The 17,008-nt window shown below is 37.9% G+C and overlaps 1 protein-coding gene across 3 annotated transcripts in view; it reads left to right on the plus strand.

The window, feature by feature from the left end:
• Positions 1–13,842: 13,842 nt before the first annotated feature.
• LOC142337517 (uncharacterized) overlaps positions 13,843–17,008 on the plus strand; it is a 320,572-nt gene continuing 317,406 nt past the window's right edge. For all 3 annotated transcript variants that reach the window (XM_075386800.1, XM_075386799.1, XM_075386801.1), the window contains exon 1: positions 13,843–13,854. The gene's annotated coding sequence lies outside the window, so the exon portion shown is untranslated. The remainder of the gene's footprint in view (positions 13,855–17,008) is intronic.

A 17,008-nucleotide genomic window follows, 5' to 3' on the forward strand; every position in this document is an offset into this window, starting at 1 on the left:
CTTTAATTCCTTCGTGTGCTGCGCGATTTTCTCTTCCGTAGTTTTATCGTAAGGGAGGGGTCGACGTTGCGCATATTGCCAGAGTTCAGTGTTCTTTTCGGCGCGAGTACCGAATTTAGCAATATCGCTATTGCGAACGCTTACTTCAGGTACTCCTGGTTCTTTGATGACGGTTGTCGTATCTGATGTACGAACAACCGTACTTCCTGGTGCCAGTGTTTCCCAAAGACCGCGGAGGTCTCGTTTGGAGCGTTTAGTCACCTTGCGAGCGAGCTTCAAGTCCAGTGACTTTTCCGATCTGGGGATGGGGTTATTCAGTCTGGGATGTAATATGAAGCGAGAGACAGATTTGTTGTGTTCGCCGTTGTAGAGGCGTCCGGCGTCAACTTGTGCCCGTTGCATTGCCTCTTCAATCAGTATGTCGCTTCTGTCTCCCGTCACCCATCCATTTTCATCCAAGTAATCCTCAACAGGGACAGTATCAGCGTCTAAATAGTGGTGAAGAATGTTTTCATCTGACAGATTAGATGATTTAGGTGTTGTACTTATATTACTTAGTGGTGTGTTTGGCTTACGTCCAAAGTGTGCTTGGAAAGGTGTTACATTTGTAGTCTTTAGTTTACATATACGTAATTGATATACAATTGACTTTATTGCTTCTTTAATTGTGAATGTTTTATTTCTATTGTCTAATTTCATGCAGCCTAAGCGTCTTTTAATTGTTTGTATCAAACGCTCCACTAATCCTATGGCTCTATGATCATTTACAGGGGCAGGTAGTATGTTAATATTGTGTTGTTTGCAAAAGTTTTTAACTTTATAACCTATTAAACATCGTGCTTGATCAAGTCTAATATTTCGGGGAACACCGTGTGTTTGAATGTAATCGTCTAAAAATTTTAGTACATTTGGTCCATTAGCTTTATCAAATACTTCTACAGAAGGATATTTGGAAAAACGATCAATACATGCAAGAAAATATGTGTCTTGATCTTTTTCATTCGTGATAGGACCTCCAAAGTCAATCTGTATTTCTTCATTTGGCTCTGTACATGGCAATAAAGGTTTCCAATTAGACGCCGGAATAACAGGTTTAAGGTTCTTACCAATATCCGTGCAAGGTTTGCACGTGGCCGCTTTATTTATAATTTCGCGGTGCATATACGGCCAGAACGCGTATTGGCCAAGCGTTATCATCCCCCAACTTCCTGGATGCGTTAAGTGGAGGCTTTCCAACACCGCGTCTTGAATGGAGTCTGGAATCTCGCAACGCGTTCGTCCTCACAAACACATCCTGAGCGGACGTGCAAGTCTCGCCAGTACGAGAATAGGTACGGGTTGACTTCCCTGCATCTCTGGGGGTCATCTTGAAGTATGCAGTCCCGTACCTCCTTCAGAACTGCGTCCTTGCTGGTCAGTACTGCCAGAAAGCCTTTTGTGAACAACTGTGTCAGGTTGTTCTCAAACACCTCTTCTTTTGACAATTCGACACTAGGGGAAGGGTGTCCCTCAGTTGAAGATCGGGTCGTTCCTGAATTTGGAGTGGATTGAAATGTCACTCGGCTGTGGGTAGGGGGAGTTTGCGGGTTTCGGCTGTGTGAAGGAGAAGTACTCATTTTGTGGTTTTCAATTACGTGGATATGAGTGTGGTTGGATGTAGTGTTTATTTGTGACTGGATTTGAGTTGAGTTTGTACTGGTATTAGAATGAGATTGCAATTGTGCTGCGTTTGCAGAGTATTTAAGAAGCAACTGATTTGTGTTTCGATTAATGGCAGAAAGCAAATTGGAATAGTTTGTTGAGCGAGGATGTGAGGCACGTGTGGAATGTGTGGTAACGACGCTGTTAAAGTGTCGTGATTGACAGGTTTGTGGTGTGGTATTTACATAAATTGCTGCAATTGCGTCACGAATGCGGGTAATTGTTGCTACCGCAAATTCCTCGTCATATTTGTTTGTAACTTTTGCTTTTTGATTTGGTTGGAGAGAAATATAATCTACCAGTCCCATTTTTGCACCGGGGATATGTTCAATATTAAAATCAAAAGGTAAAAGACGATCAATCCATCGTGTTAATCTACTATTATAAGATTTGTTTGATCTGTGTTCTTTCATGATTGAGAGTAATGCTCGATGATCTGTGATGATTGTAAATGATTTGCCAAATAAATAATATTCAAAATATTCGATGGACCACACAACACCTAGTAATTCAAGTTCGTTAATGCTATAACGTTCCTCATTTGAGTTAAGGAATCGAGATGCAAATGCAACCGTATGCCAACCTGTAGGTGAACGTTGTTCTAGTGCTGCTCCTAACCCTGCTCTAGAGGCATCGCATTTGATCCGCGTTTCCAAGTGAGGATTGTAATGTGTGTTTTCTGTGGCGTTTGCTACTCTATTTTTAATTGCTTGGAAATGTGTATCGTGTTCTATGATCCAAATGAATTTTGTGTTCTTTTTTAATAATGGACGAAGAGGATTACATAATTGAGATAAGTTAGGAATGAATTTACCAAGGTAGTGTACAGAACCTAAAAATGATCGGAGTTGTTTTAAATTTTTAGGTGCTGTTAGAGATGCGATTGCCGCTGTTTTTGACTCAAGTGGGGCTACTCCAGATTGACTGAATTTATGTCCTAACCAATCTATTTCGGTTTTTGCAAAATGACATTTAGGTATGTTGATTCGTAGGTTATCCTCATCTAATTTTTTTAAGCACTGGTAAACAAGTTTTAAGTGGTCTTCTTTGGACCCACGGCTAACCACTATAATGTCATCTAGAAAGCAGTAAGTATTTTTTAGTCCGACTAAAGTACAGTCCATTACTTTTTGGAAAGCTGCTGGCATATCAGTTAAACCGTAGAAACCTGTAATGAACCGATATGTTCCCGTTCTCTCACCGCTGATAATATTAAAGTTACAGTGTTTGGCCGTTTCCGGATCTAATTTAAGTTGACTGTATGCGTACTTCAAATCCAGTGTGGAATAATATGCTGTTTCTTGTGATGCGGATGTGTTTAAATTTTGCTGAATTGTGTCAATCAAATTATCAATATTTGGCATTTGATATTTGTTTTTGTGAATAGACTTATTTAAAATTTTTGAATCTAGTGCTAATTTAACTGTTTTATCTCTTTTAACTGTAATAACTATAGGTGAGATGAAGTTTTTGTCAGAACAACTATTTAATTTAATGATGTGTTTTTCATCAAGTAATTTTTGGAGTTCTATGTTAACTAATGGTTGTAAATTAATAGGTACTCGTCTTCCTTTTTGATGAGTAGGTGTAAATTCATTATGAAATGTAGACTTTACTGAATGTTTTAGAGATTTACCGACGCGGGTGATGAGTTCAGGAAAGTCAAAAGAAATTTGCCGCTTAATTGGGCATTGATTTTGATCAATGTTTGCCACTTGTTTTGATTGGATTACTGAGAAACCTAGTTTTGGGAAAAGGTCTCGTCCAATGATTGGTCGGTGACCATCTTCAACGACAGTTACATCAACATCTGAGGCTATCCAGTTGTTGCACTTTATTGATGTCTTGATTATACCTTTTATCTTGATTATGTCATTGGAGAAAGTTTTTAAGTCGTGGATTTCAGGGGACTGTATCCAATAGCTATCTTTGCATTCCAATACCACTTTGTCTGCTAGACTTTTGTTAACAATCGTACAAACACTTCCTGAATCCACCAATGCTTTGGTGCTCGTATTTCCAACTCGAATGTCCAAATTTACGGGTTCTACCTCGCGAGCGTCGGTATTGTATGAAATTGCCGCTACACAATTGTCATCGTAATCATCGTAGTCGGAATCGTAATTGGCATCGTATATGCTCTTTTGTTGTAGAAGTTTGCTAATATTGTTTACTTGTTCGGTCACTGATGTCGTGATGACTGTAGCCGCTTCCGAAATTGAGTCATCTACGTAATTTACTCGAGATCTGGGTTTGTTAGCTTGTTTTGGTTTGCGACAAACCTTAGCGAAATGGTTAGAGATTCCACAATTTTTTACATATTTTCCCACGGGCGGGACAATTTTGTCTATGAGATGGAGTCCAACCATACCCACAATTCGGACAGATTGTCGGTTTTACGAATTGATTTGTAGATGGTCGCTTTCTATTCCACGGTCCTTGGATATTGTTTATCGAGTGAACTTCATTAGTTGAATTGTTGGTTGAGGTTCCAGAGATTTTAAGTTGTGTTTGTATGCCCATTTTGATACTGATCGCTACTTCGAGAGCTTTTTTAGGTTCTCGTGTTTCTTTTAGCAATTCTCTTTGAATTTCTCCATCTTGCATGTTAGCAATAAACACGTCCCGTATTATCGATTCCTCACGGCTTCCCAAATCACAATTTAGGGAAAGTTCTCGAAGGCACCCGTAGAACTTTTCCACTGGTTCGCCTTTCATTTGTTTTCGAGATAAAAATGTATATCTGTCAAATGTAATATTCCTTTGTTTGGTGAACACTTCATCAAGGCATTCCCACAGAACTTTCATGGTCACTCTGTCAATTTGGATACTTGGTTCTTGTGAACCAAAAATTCGTCTTCCTTCAACTCCCAGGCTGAGATACGTTAGGGATACTGCTTTACTGTCACAGTTTTTCCAAGGCTTTTCCCCACATAGTATGCCCACAAGTTCTGCTTTCTGGCATCGGTTAAGCCATGAGTTTTTTAGCTGTTCATTCCTAGTACGTCTGTCTCTTTCGCTTTGAGCAGTGCTGTTTTGAACGTCCTCCTCGTAGATTGGTTGTGCGGGAAGGGTAACTTTTTCTGGGGGGTCCTCAAGAAGAGTATCGATTGATATTCCTTCTTTAGCCATGATGGCTAACTTTAGCATGACCTGCCATCTGTCCCACTGCAATGGAGGCTCCAACGTCGGTTTTTCCCAAAAGGGCTCGATTCCCAAGAGTGCGCGTTCTTTTGTAGCTGACTGCGCCATGTGATAACCCTGACTATAGGGTACAATCGTGCTGCGAATCCACTTAGATTTAGATGTATGGATTCGAGGTACGAATCCAAGTTTCCAACGTCAATTGGATTGTTACTTTTAGAATTAACTACAATCGCGGTGCGAATGTAGACAATTTAAATGATGATGGATTTCTCCTTCAAATCCGCTAAGTTTTTATCTAGTGGAAAAGAGATTAGATTGTGAACGACTGAATTCAGTAAGAAGATTCATAAGAATGAATAGTTGAGTAAAAGTGGGAGGTGTGAACAGTATGAAATAATGACTTTTTAGTCGGCGGTAATTTATAATTATGTGAACATTGACTTTTAGTTTTACAAGGACAAGTATAAATTAATTAAGTACAATTTACTAAATGGGAACTAGATTATGGTACAACCGTACCACACACAGTATACAATTTTTTTTTTCGTCACAACAAGGGGTATATGACACCTGTGCACATTTAACATTTCCGCAAATCACAATTCTGAAACTATTAAGCTAACACTTATCGCAAGTGACTATCGATTTCTAATAGTGTACGACAAGAGGAAAGAAGGAAATACAGAGAAACAACAGAGAACTGAAAATTTTTGCGCATGAAAAGAAAAAAGAAAAACTGTGAGCAAGAGACAGCGGGAAAGAAAAAGTGATAAGAGAGAAAGAGAAAAAGCAAAAGTGATAGAAAAAAGTTATAGAGATAGAGATAGAGAGGGAGAGAGAGAGAGAGAGGAGAGAAAAAGGAGAAGAGAGGAGGAAAAGACACGAGAAAAGGAGAAAAGAAAGCGAAATGAATGAAAAAAAATGAGAGGAAAGAGAAAAAAAAGAGAAAAGAAGCCGGAAAAAGGGTATTACAGAAAGAGGTAAAATGCGAAACAAAAGGAGGACAAAAGAGAAAGAGAAAATAAAAAAAGGAGAAAAGAAGAAAAATAAAATAAAAGAGTGAGAGAAGAAGGAGGAAAATATGATAGAAAAAAGAGGCGTAAGAAAGAGAGAAAAGAGAGAGTGGGAAACAAAAGGAAGGATACAAAAAAAGGATATCTTTAAAAATAAAAGTAACAGAGAAAAGCCAGTGTGAAATAAAAGAAAAAAAAAGAAAATGAATGAGAACAAAGCGAGGACAGAAATAGAGATTAAGAAAAAAAACAGAAAGAAAGAAGGGACAAGAAAACAAAAACAGAAAAGAAAGACACAGGAGATGGGGATGAAATATAGAATGAAAAGAGAGAAAAATATACCAGAAAATTTGAAAAAAAACAATAAAGAGAAAGAAGGAGCAAAAGGAGATAATAAAGAGAGAAAGGAACAAGAGATAAGCCAAAAGACAAATGAACATTAGGAAGAAAAATAGACATGAACTAGAAACGAAAAATAAAAAAAGAGTAAAGAAAAAAAAGAAAGAAAGAAATGAAGAAAGAAAATAAAGAGCGCAAATTAAGACAAAAAGAAAGAGAGGAAAAAAAGCAACGGAAAACGAGAAAAAAGAGTAAATATAGAGAAAAGAAAAGAAGTGAGAAAGAGGAAAGAAGGGAAAGCAAAACGGAGATTTAAAAGAAAGACTGAAAATAAATAGACAAAGAGAAAAGAAGGATAAAAGAAAGAGAAAAGACCCAGATCGGAAACACAAAAGGAGAAGTTAAAGACAAGTGAGATACATATCCATTCATTGTTATTTGTCCATTTTCTTTAGTGCAGTAAAATTTGATACGATATCATTATTTAGTTCTTACTCATTTTACACTTCATCCTTGTTTCACCTCCAGTCAGTTTGTCACGTTTCCCGCTTTAAGTTTCTTTTATTCAGTTGATTGTTTTTTCCCGCCTCGTGATCAGACATGTCTGTTCACTTGATTTCATTTGTTGACAACAACTTCTTTTTTAGTTTACTTCTTTCTTAATTCAAAACCAGTTGCTCGAACCTCTTTGATTCCGCACCGCAGTATCAAGAGTAGAGTTAATTAAGCATTTCGCTAAGTGAAATCCAACTACAAAATGAAAGTGTGTATTAACGTCGCCAAGCCTATTGTAATTCAATAAAGTACGGCATGGTGCAGTTAGCAAACAAGCGAACCCCAATAGAAATTGACGCCTTTTGGGACAAGCCTGCACCGGATCCACCTCTCCGATGGGAACAGCGGAGGGTACAGTATAAATTAGCCTTGATTGCCAAGAAAAACATCATTCTGGACACACTTCTCGACCCGAAATCTGAGATGGTAGAATTTCCTCTGGAGTTGATTTATGAAGAAACGATCATGGGATCAGCGCAATCAGAACGCGAAAAAATGCACGAAATGAACAACAAAAGCTGAATTGGCATAACAAATGCCAAAGACTCACCGAAATTGGAATAAAGTGAGGAGACAAACAATTACTACTTGTCGACCGAAAGACTGTTTCTCTCTATCTCTGTATTGGTGTGGAGAGGCGCAGAATTCTCAGTAGCAAGATTCCTCACATAATGATCAACTCCCTTACAACTGCCGAGTTCTGGAAAATCGTCGAAGAGGCATTCATCAGGCCTAGAAAATTAACTTCTGACCGACACGTTTTCGTCATCACAAAACAACTCCAAGGAGAAGCATTAACACATTTCTATGGAAAGCTCAAGCAGTTCACTGCAAATTACGATTTCGGGAACAATGAAAAAAAATTTGCTCCGCGACGTCTTCGTCACTAATCTAATCGACCCTGAAATACAAAAGGAACTCTTAAAACAAACAGTACAACCCAGGAAAGCACTGAAATTAGCAATAAATATGGAACCTGGGATGCGAAATCAGCTCCAATTTTAAGAACACAACCAGATTCTTATTCCGGCCACCGTAAATGCAGCTCAGTATTACCCGCTCCTCGAATTGGTCTCTTTCGAACATTTTCGATTAAGCAAGGCAACCGTCCACCCCTCTATATTGTTCAAATTGGTTCCCTAAGCACCGGGACAAATGCACCGAAAAGGCAAAATTTTCGATAATTGTGATTTGTTAGTCCACTTCGCAAAAGAATCAGAACCCAAAGAAAAATTCGGTCAACGCAATAGAAGAAGAACCTCATCCCGAGGACTTCGTAAACGTTTCGTAATCTCAGTCCTATAATATTGAACTCTTAATATGCCTATCAAATTGGGCTATTTTTCTACAACACTATTCGTTGACTCCGCAAGTGCTTGTAGCAGTCTGAATAAATTTATCGTGACGCGAGTGGTCAACTGAAACTCATATGTAATCTAGGTACGCGAAATCAATGAACCACATTTGCGGACATTCTCAAACGAACCAATACAAATTGAGGGTGAGATCCAAACACCCGTAACTGACAAGGGCTGGCATACTTCAGCTGTCACTTTCTCACTTGTTGCCGATGACCTCAAACTAATCATCGATTGTGATCTCTTTTATCAACTAGGACTTGCCGTGATACAATGTTCTTCTCAACAAGGTAATCAAATAAGCAAAATTTGATCACTCTCCGCATTTATAGAAAGCATAGCTTTACATTTCCCAGAACTAAGAACTCGCAACTAAGAACTTGGAACTAAGAACTAAGAATTCGGAACTAAGAACATTTTAATTTTTAGCAAAAGATCAGAAGAAGATCATAAACTGGCAACGACTGGCATTTTTGAGCCGCCATATTGTCTTTCGTTGACAATGACCTCAAACCACTCATCGGTTGTGCTATCGTCGATCAAGTAGTACTTGCCGTCACACAATCGTCTTCACAACAAGGTAATCAAATGAACAATGTTTTACCACACTCCTCATTTAAATAAAGGCTAGCTTTACAATTCCCACACTTAATATACACGGATTGGACTATCAGAAAATTATGTACGATAAACAAAGATTCACAAAAATGTTCAACCTCGACATCAAGAAATGAGACGCCTTCCTATTAATTTGAGTGATAAAATAAGTACTGAACTTTAAAAAATGTTTGATGAAAAAAACATAACAAAACTTAAAAAATGCTCTGAGAAAAACTTGATAGCACTAGAGTATTCAGGAATAAAAAGGAACAGTCTATAAAGCTGGTACTTGATTCAAAAACACTCAATAACGCGATCTACAAAAGATAGTATCAAATGCCAAATATTGATACGCTTATCAAATTTAATTCACAACGACAAGGGATCCCGCGCCGCAAAGCACCACATAGTTTTGAACAACAGATCTGAAACACTCATGCAGTCATTTAAGTCTAGAGCCTGATACAGCTAATCATATTTTAAACTTAATAAGCGGCGATGTGACAGGTACGTACAGATTTCAAGCTAGATTTTAGGGTCTCACAGATTTGCGGGCGGAATTTCAAAAGGCAATGGATTACACCTTATTAGGACTAGAAAATTTATATTGCTTTCTTGCTGATATTTTAATTGTTTGCAAAAGATCAGACGAAGAGCATAATCAATATGTAGTCAACTGTGTCAAAAGACTCGATGAAGAAAATTTTCGAATTCATCTTCCAAAATGTCGTTTTGCTAATCTAAAAACTGAGTGGCTCGGTTGTGATATTTAAAAATCGGGTATTTCTTCGATTGAAAGTAATAAATCTGTAATTTTGTCTCTCTTCAAAAACACTAAAAAACTTTGTTCTTTTCTTGGATCAGTACTTCACATCAGCAAGTTCATCCCAATTCTTGCTCAAATTTAGAACAAAAGACATGAAAACTGTTTTCCTGAAATAAACAACCGCATCGCAAATTCAACTGAAAAATGCCACTACAACCCGCAAGTAGAAACGCGGGTCAAATAAGATGCTTCACGATCTGGGTCCGCTGCTGCCCTTGAACAATTAGCAGTAGACAGGTGGAAACCCATCGCTTTTACTTCTAGATTCCTAAACTCCTACAAAGAGAGATACAGTGACAATGAAATTGAATTATTAGGTGTAGTTTGTCTATTGAATATTTTTAAAACTAGTAAAAAACGGTAAAAAAGATAAAGTTATCACAGAGCACTTCCTTAAATGTCAAACGAATATTGCGCAGACAAATCTTACAATAGCCACCTCAATTGTTGATTAGACAGACTTCTACCCTACCAATTCGAAATCGAACATATGCCAGGCACTAAAATGGACCTAGTTGACTACATATCTCGACACTTTTATCAGAAAGCTAAAAAAAGTTTCTCCTTATGATAGGGAATTTATTGTTGAAAAACTTGAATTAATTTCCGCTTCCGAAAACTCATTAAAATATACTCTTATCAACCTGCATCGGATTTACACATTTTGCTTAAAACATATAATCCTGCACCGCGAATCACTAATAATAGTGAATCTAACATGAATGCAATAAATACACTAAGCACACTTGACAATCACTTACAGGCGCATGCAATTCACTTGTCATCTGCAAAGCAAAATCCATTAGTAAATACCAGTTATATTGCAAACTATTATGTATACCCCGCGTCGCAAACACCAATTAACACTACACTCGCTAAGTGAAATCCACTTCAATTTATGCACCCTTTCCAAATTCAGAAGCTAAAGTACTACGGGGGGAGAGAAACGAAATTTTTTAAGCCTTCTTTTCCGCTTATTAAAAAACATTCATATCAAAATGGCATTAGACAATCATCAAGAAAAAAGTGCTTTTTGCCCAATATCACTCTCAAAACAAATCGACTAGAGTACAGTTAATTAAGCATTTCGCTAAGTGAAATCCAACTACAAAATAAAAGTGTGTATTAGCGTCGCGAAGCCAATTGTAATTTAATAAAGTACGACATGGTGCAGCTAGCAAACAAACGAACCCCAATAGAATTTGACGCCTTTTGGGACAAGCCTGCACCGGATCCACCTCTCCGATGGGAACAGCGGAGGGTACAGTATAAATTAGCCTTGCTTGCCAAGAAAAACATCATTCTGAACACACTTCTCGACCCGAAATCTGAGACGGTAGAATTTCCTCTGGAGTTGATTTATGAAGAAACGATCATGGGATCAGCGCAATCAGAACGCGAAAAAATGCACAAAATGAACAACAAAAGCTGAATTGGCATAACAAATGCCAAAGACTCACCGAAATTGGAATAAAGTGAGGAGACAAACAATTACTACTTGTCGACCGAAAGACTGTTTCTCTCCTCTATCTCAGTATTGGTGTGGAGAGGCGCAGAATTCTCAGTAGCAAGATTCCTCACATAATGATCAACTCCCTTACAAATGCCAAGTTCTGGAAAATTGTCGAAGAGGCATTCATCAGGTCTAGAAAGGTAACTTCTGACAGACACGTTTTCGTCATCGCAAAACAACTCCGAGAAGAAGCAGTAACACATTTCTATGGAAAGCTCAAGCAGTTCACTGAAAATTACGATTTCAGGAACAATGAAAAAAATTTAATCTAATCGACCCTAAAATACAAAAGGAACTCTTAAAACAAAAAACAGTACAACCCAGGAAAGCACTGAAATTAGCGATAAAAATGGAACCTGGGATGCGAAATCAGCACCAATTTTAAGAACACAACCAGATTCTTATTCCGGCCACCGTAAATGCAGCTCAGTGTTACCCGCTCCTCGAATTGGTCTCTTTCGAACAATTTCGATTAAGCAAGGCAACCGTCCACCCCTCTATATTGTTCAAATTGGTTCCCTAAGCACCGGGACAAATGCACTGAAAAGGCAAAATTTTCGATAAGTGTGATTTGTTAGTCCACTTCGCAAAAGAATCAGAACCCAAAGAAAATTTCGGTCAACGCAATAGATGAAGAACCTCATCCCGAGGACTTCGTAAACGTTTCGTAATCTCAGTCCTATAATATTGAACTCTTAATATGCCTATCAAAATGGGCTATATGTCTACAACATTATTCGTTGACTCCGCAAGTGCTTGCAGCAGTCTGAATAAATTTATCGTGACGCGAGTGGTCAACTGAAACTCATATGTAATCTAGGTACGCGAAATCAATGAACCACATTTGCGGACACTCTCAAACGAACCAATACAAATTGAGGGTGAGATCCAAACAACCGTAACTGACAAGGGCTGGCATACTTCAGCTGTCACTTTCTCACTTGTTGCCGATGACCTCAAACTAATCATCGATCGTGATCTCTTTTATCAACTAGGACTTGCCGTGATACAATGTTCTTCTCAACAAGGTAATCAAATAAGCAAAATTTGATCACTCTCCGCATTTATAGAAAGCATAGCTTTACATTTCCCAGAACTAAGAGTTCGGAACTAAGAACTCGGAACTAAGAACTAAGAACTCGGAACTAAGAACATTTTAATTTTTAGCAAAAGATCAGAAGAAGATCATAAACTGGCAACGACTGGCATACTTGAGCCGCCATATTGTCATTCGTTGACAATGACCTCAAACCACTCATCGGCTGTGCTATCGTCGATCAACTAGTACTTGCCGTCCTACAATCCTCTTCACAACAAGGTAATCAAATGAACAATGTTTTACCACACTCCTCATTTAAATAAAGGCTAGCTTTACAATTCCCACACTTAATAAACACGGATTGGACTATCAGAAAATTATGTACGATAAACAAAGATTCTCAAAAATGTTCAACCTCGACATCAAGAAATGAGGCGCCTTCCTATTAATTTGAGTGATAAAGTAAATACTGAACTTAAAAAAATGTTTGATGAAAAAAACATAACAAAACTTTAAAAATGCCCTGAGAAAAACTTGTTAGCACTAGAGTATTCAGGATTAAAAAGAAAAGGAACAGTCTATAAAGCTGGTACTTGATTCAAAAATACTCAATAACGCGATCTACAAAAGATAGTATCAAATGCCAAATATTGATACGCTTATCAAATCTAATTCACAACAAAAAGTGATCCCGCGTCGCAAAGCACAACATAGTTTTCAACAACAGATCTGAAACACTCATACAGTCATTTAAGTTTAGAGCGTGATACAGCTAATCATATTTTAAACTTAATAAGCGGCGATGTGACAGATACGTACAGATTTCAAGCTGGATTTTAGGGTCTCACAGATTTGCAGGCGGAATTTCAAAAGGCAATGGATTACACCTTATTAGGACTAGAAAATTTATATTGCTTTCTTAATGATATTTTAATTGTTTTTAAAAGATCAGAAGAAGATCATAATCAATATGTAGTCAACTGTCTCAAAAGACTCGATGAAGAAAATTTTAGAATTCGTCTTACAAAATGTCGTTTTGCTAACCTAAAAATTGCGTGGCTCGGTTGTGATATTTCAAAATCGGAAATTTCTTCGATTGAAAGTAATGCATTCGTAATTTTATCTCTCGAAGCGGCAAAAACACTAAAAAAAACTTTGTTCTCTTCTTGGATCAGTACTTCACATCAGTAAGTTCATCCCAATTCTTGCTCAATTTTGGACCAAAACACATAAAAACTGTTTTCCTGAAATAAAGAACAGCATTGAAATTCAACTGAAAAATGCCATTACAACCCGCAAGTAGAAACGCGGGTCAAATAAGATGCTTCCCATTCTGGGCTCGCTGCTGCCCTTGAACAATTAGCAGTGGACAGGTGGAAACCCATCGCTTTTACTTCTAGATTCCTAAACTCCTGCAAAAAGAGATACAGTGACAATGAAATTGAACTATTAGGTGTAGTTTGTCTATTGAATTTTTTTAAAACTAGTAAAAAACGGTAAAAAGATAAAGTTATCACAGAGCACTTCCTTAAAAATCAAACGAATATTGCTCAAACAAATCTTACAATAGCCACCTCACTTGTTGATTAGACAGACTTCTACCCTACCAGTTCGAAATCGAACATATGCCAGGCACTAAAATGGACCTAGTTGACTACATATCTCGACACTTTAATCAGAAAGCTAAAAAAAGTTTCTACATATGATAAGGAATTTATTGTTGAAAAACTTGAATTAATTTCCGCTTCCGGAAACTTATTAAAATTATACTCTTATCTACCTGCATCGGATTTACACATTTTGCTTAAAACATATAATCCTGCACCGCAATTCACTACTAATAGTGAATCTAACAAGAATACAATAAATAAACTTAGCACACTTGACAAACACTTACAGGCGCATGCAATTCACTTGTCACCTGCAAAGCAAAATCCATTAGTAAATACCAGTTACATTGCAAACGATTATGTATACCCCGCGTCGCAAACACCAATTAAGACCACACTCGCTAAGTGAAATCCACTTCAATTTAAGCACCTTTTCCAAATTCAGAATGTAAAGTACTACGGGGGGCGAGAAACGAAGATTTTTCAGCCTTCTTTCCCGCTTTTTAAATAACATTCATATCAAAATGGCATTAGACAATTATCAATAAATAAGTTCTTTTTGCCCAATATCACTCTCAAAATAAATCGACTAAACATGTGTCAATTTGACATTTCAGAACACTTCAAATTCACATTATCAGAATAATAATCAAAAAAGTTCAAAATCAATAATTAAAATCAATATCCCCTCCAAAGAAGCGAATCAAAAAAGTTCTATTTGGTGATTCTTCCTGCACAGCGGATCCAACCTCTACACCTCTACCACCAATTTTCCCAGCGGAATCCTCAAACATCAGCACACTCACGCCTAGCCCACAAATACCTACCTTTGACAAAATAATAGGGAAAATTTTCAGGAAATCTGTGATACTGACGAACAAAGATGCTGTCCTCAAAGAGTTGATTGCACCTTACTAACAATAAACCAAGATTGAAAGAGCTAAACCCGTTTATTCTTGGGACCTTCATGTGCCTTCCTGTTGCGTCTGTATAGACAAAAAGATAGCAATACCCATTATTTTGCCGGAAGTGCTCATTGATGATCTGAACAACGCAAGCCATCCAGGTATCTGGGGCGTGATATAAATGGCTACACCTTGCTGGTGACCATACTTGAATAGCGAACTGATAGTCAGGTCAACTGAAAATAAACCCTGCAAAACAATTGGTAAGAATCTCAAGTTAGTATTTCCCGCTAAGCAATTTCACACTCATATACCCACTGCTAAACTGAACCAGGAAATACAGATTGATTTTGGAGGCCAATTAACGATGAAACAGGACATGAAATAGATCGCAGCAGTAGATCGCTTTTCTAAACTTCCTACTGCATGTATAATTGATAAAGCCAATGTCCCTAATGTTTAAACTATGGATAAATTTATTTAAAATGTCGGAATACCACGTTCCATTCGTTTGGATCAAGCAAAATGTCTTGCGCAACATCAACAAAGAATTTCTGTATTAAGAATAATAATGAATTTACTGAAGCTCCCGTCAACGATCATTGAGCGATTGGACTGGTTGAAAGACTATTACAGACAATTAGGAATAGACTTGCATGTATCAAAGAAGAAAAATCGCTATTAATTCGATTTACAAAAAGCTTGCACCAAAAATTTTTATTCACCAACTGCGAATATATAAACAAAATAACAATAGAGATTTCGCCCTTCGAAGCACACTTTGGAAGAAAACCTAATACTCCGCTGAGCATAATCTGTACTACACTTAAACTGTCCAAACTCCCCCACCAAAATGGTATAAATAATTTTTTAGATGAAGACATAGTTACCCAAAAGCCAACCTTCATGACGACAACTGTGAAAACGGCTGCAGAAGTGATATCGAGGTTGAGAAGGGCATGACACGAGCAACCAAAGATGCCAATGAACGGGAGAGGAAAAGCACTGACGGAGAGTCTCGATTCTTTCGCACCTCCTTTTGGAGACCCATGTCATTATTGGAACGCGCGGTGCAAGTGAAACTCGCTCGTAAAGTGCACTGGAGGTGCAGATTTAGCAACAAATTTGAGGGATTTTACAATGTGGCTTGAGCATGGCTTCAATATCTTCAAAGTCAGCCCAAAAACTTCCACAATTAAATAGCCGGGGAACGAAGGTGATCGTCACTATCCGCAATAGAGACATTGAAAAAATTGGGACTCAACATGAACGTCACACAACCCTAAAAGTATACGCCGACCGTCGTGGACCGCGCACTAGTGACAAACTAGTAGAACAAAATCAAAGCCATATTAAGGAGTATACACGAAAGCTGAAAAGGAGATAAGAAAATGAAGCACAGGCGACAGGACCCAGGTCGCGGCGTATTTTCCTCGAGATCTAATTTTGCACGCGCGATTTGAGGTCGTATATCAAAACGCCCCAACTATTCGGCACTGGAAAGCCAACCAGAATTATCGAACGATGATTCGCCAAGCGAAATCATCATCCCTTCACGAAATGTTCCAACCTCATCGCTGCAGAGAGTTCAGCCATCCACTTCTCAGTCTACTAAAAACAAACACTCATCAGCCCGAAAACTCATCCTACTATTGCTTTTTGGATTCTTCACCGGACTTTGTAATTTCGGCACCACCCTGTAGAGCAGGGGATGTGGAAAATTTTGTACCCAAAAAACGTTTCGGCGGTTAAAACAGTTCAGTCAACGGCTGAGCAAATTCTTGAGGAACAAATAATCTGTCCGGCCATCGGGAACAGGTTCGCCCGTGACCTGCGAGTGCGCGCCTTAGCAGACTATCGGACCCCGACCCTCGAAGAAGACGTCATATCCATAGCAGTTTTCGAGGCGGAGGGTCAAACAATCTCTGAATAAAATCGATCTCTCATTAAATTGAATTTTCCATTATTTTATAGCACATACTACTAGCTGTTGTAAACAGAAAATATTTTGTTAACACATATTTAAACGGGCACAACGTATTATTTTTGTAAACATTGTTATTATTTTTCGAAAAATTCTCTTAATTTAACAATTTTTCTTTCACTCAAGTGGGGATATGATACATATGCATTCATTGTTAACTGTCCATTTTTAGTGCAGTTAAATTTGATACGATGTCATTATTTTGTTCTTACTCATTTTATCCTTCATCCTTGTTTCACCTCCAGTCAGTTGTTCATTTTTCACGCTTCAAGTTGCTTTTATTTAGTTGATTGTTATTTACCGCCTCCTGAACAGACATGTCTGTTCGCCGTATTTCGTTTGTTGACAACAACTTCCTTTTGATTTTATTTTATTTCTTAATTCGAAATCAGTCGCTCCAATCTCTTTGATTCCGCAC

The sequence above is a fragment of the Convolutriloba macropyga genome, chromosome 4, assembly GCF_964194025.1.
Source record: "Convolutriloba macropyga chromosome 4, txConMacr16.3, whole genome shotgun sequence".
NCBI classification, from domain to species: Eukaryota; Metazoa; Xenacoelomorpha; order Acoela; family Convolutidae; genus Convolutriloba; species Convolutriloba macropyga.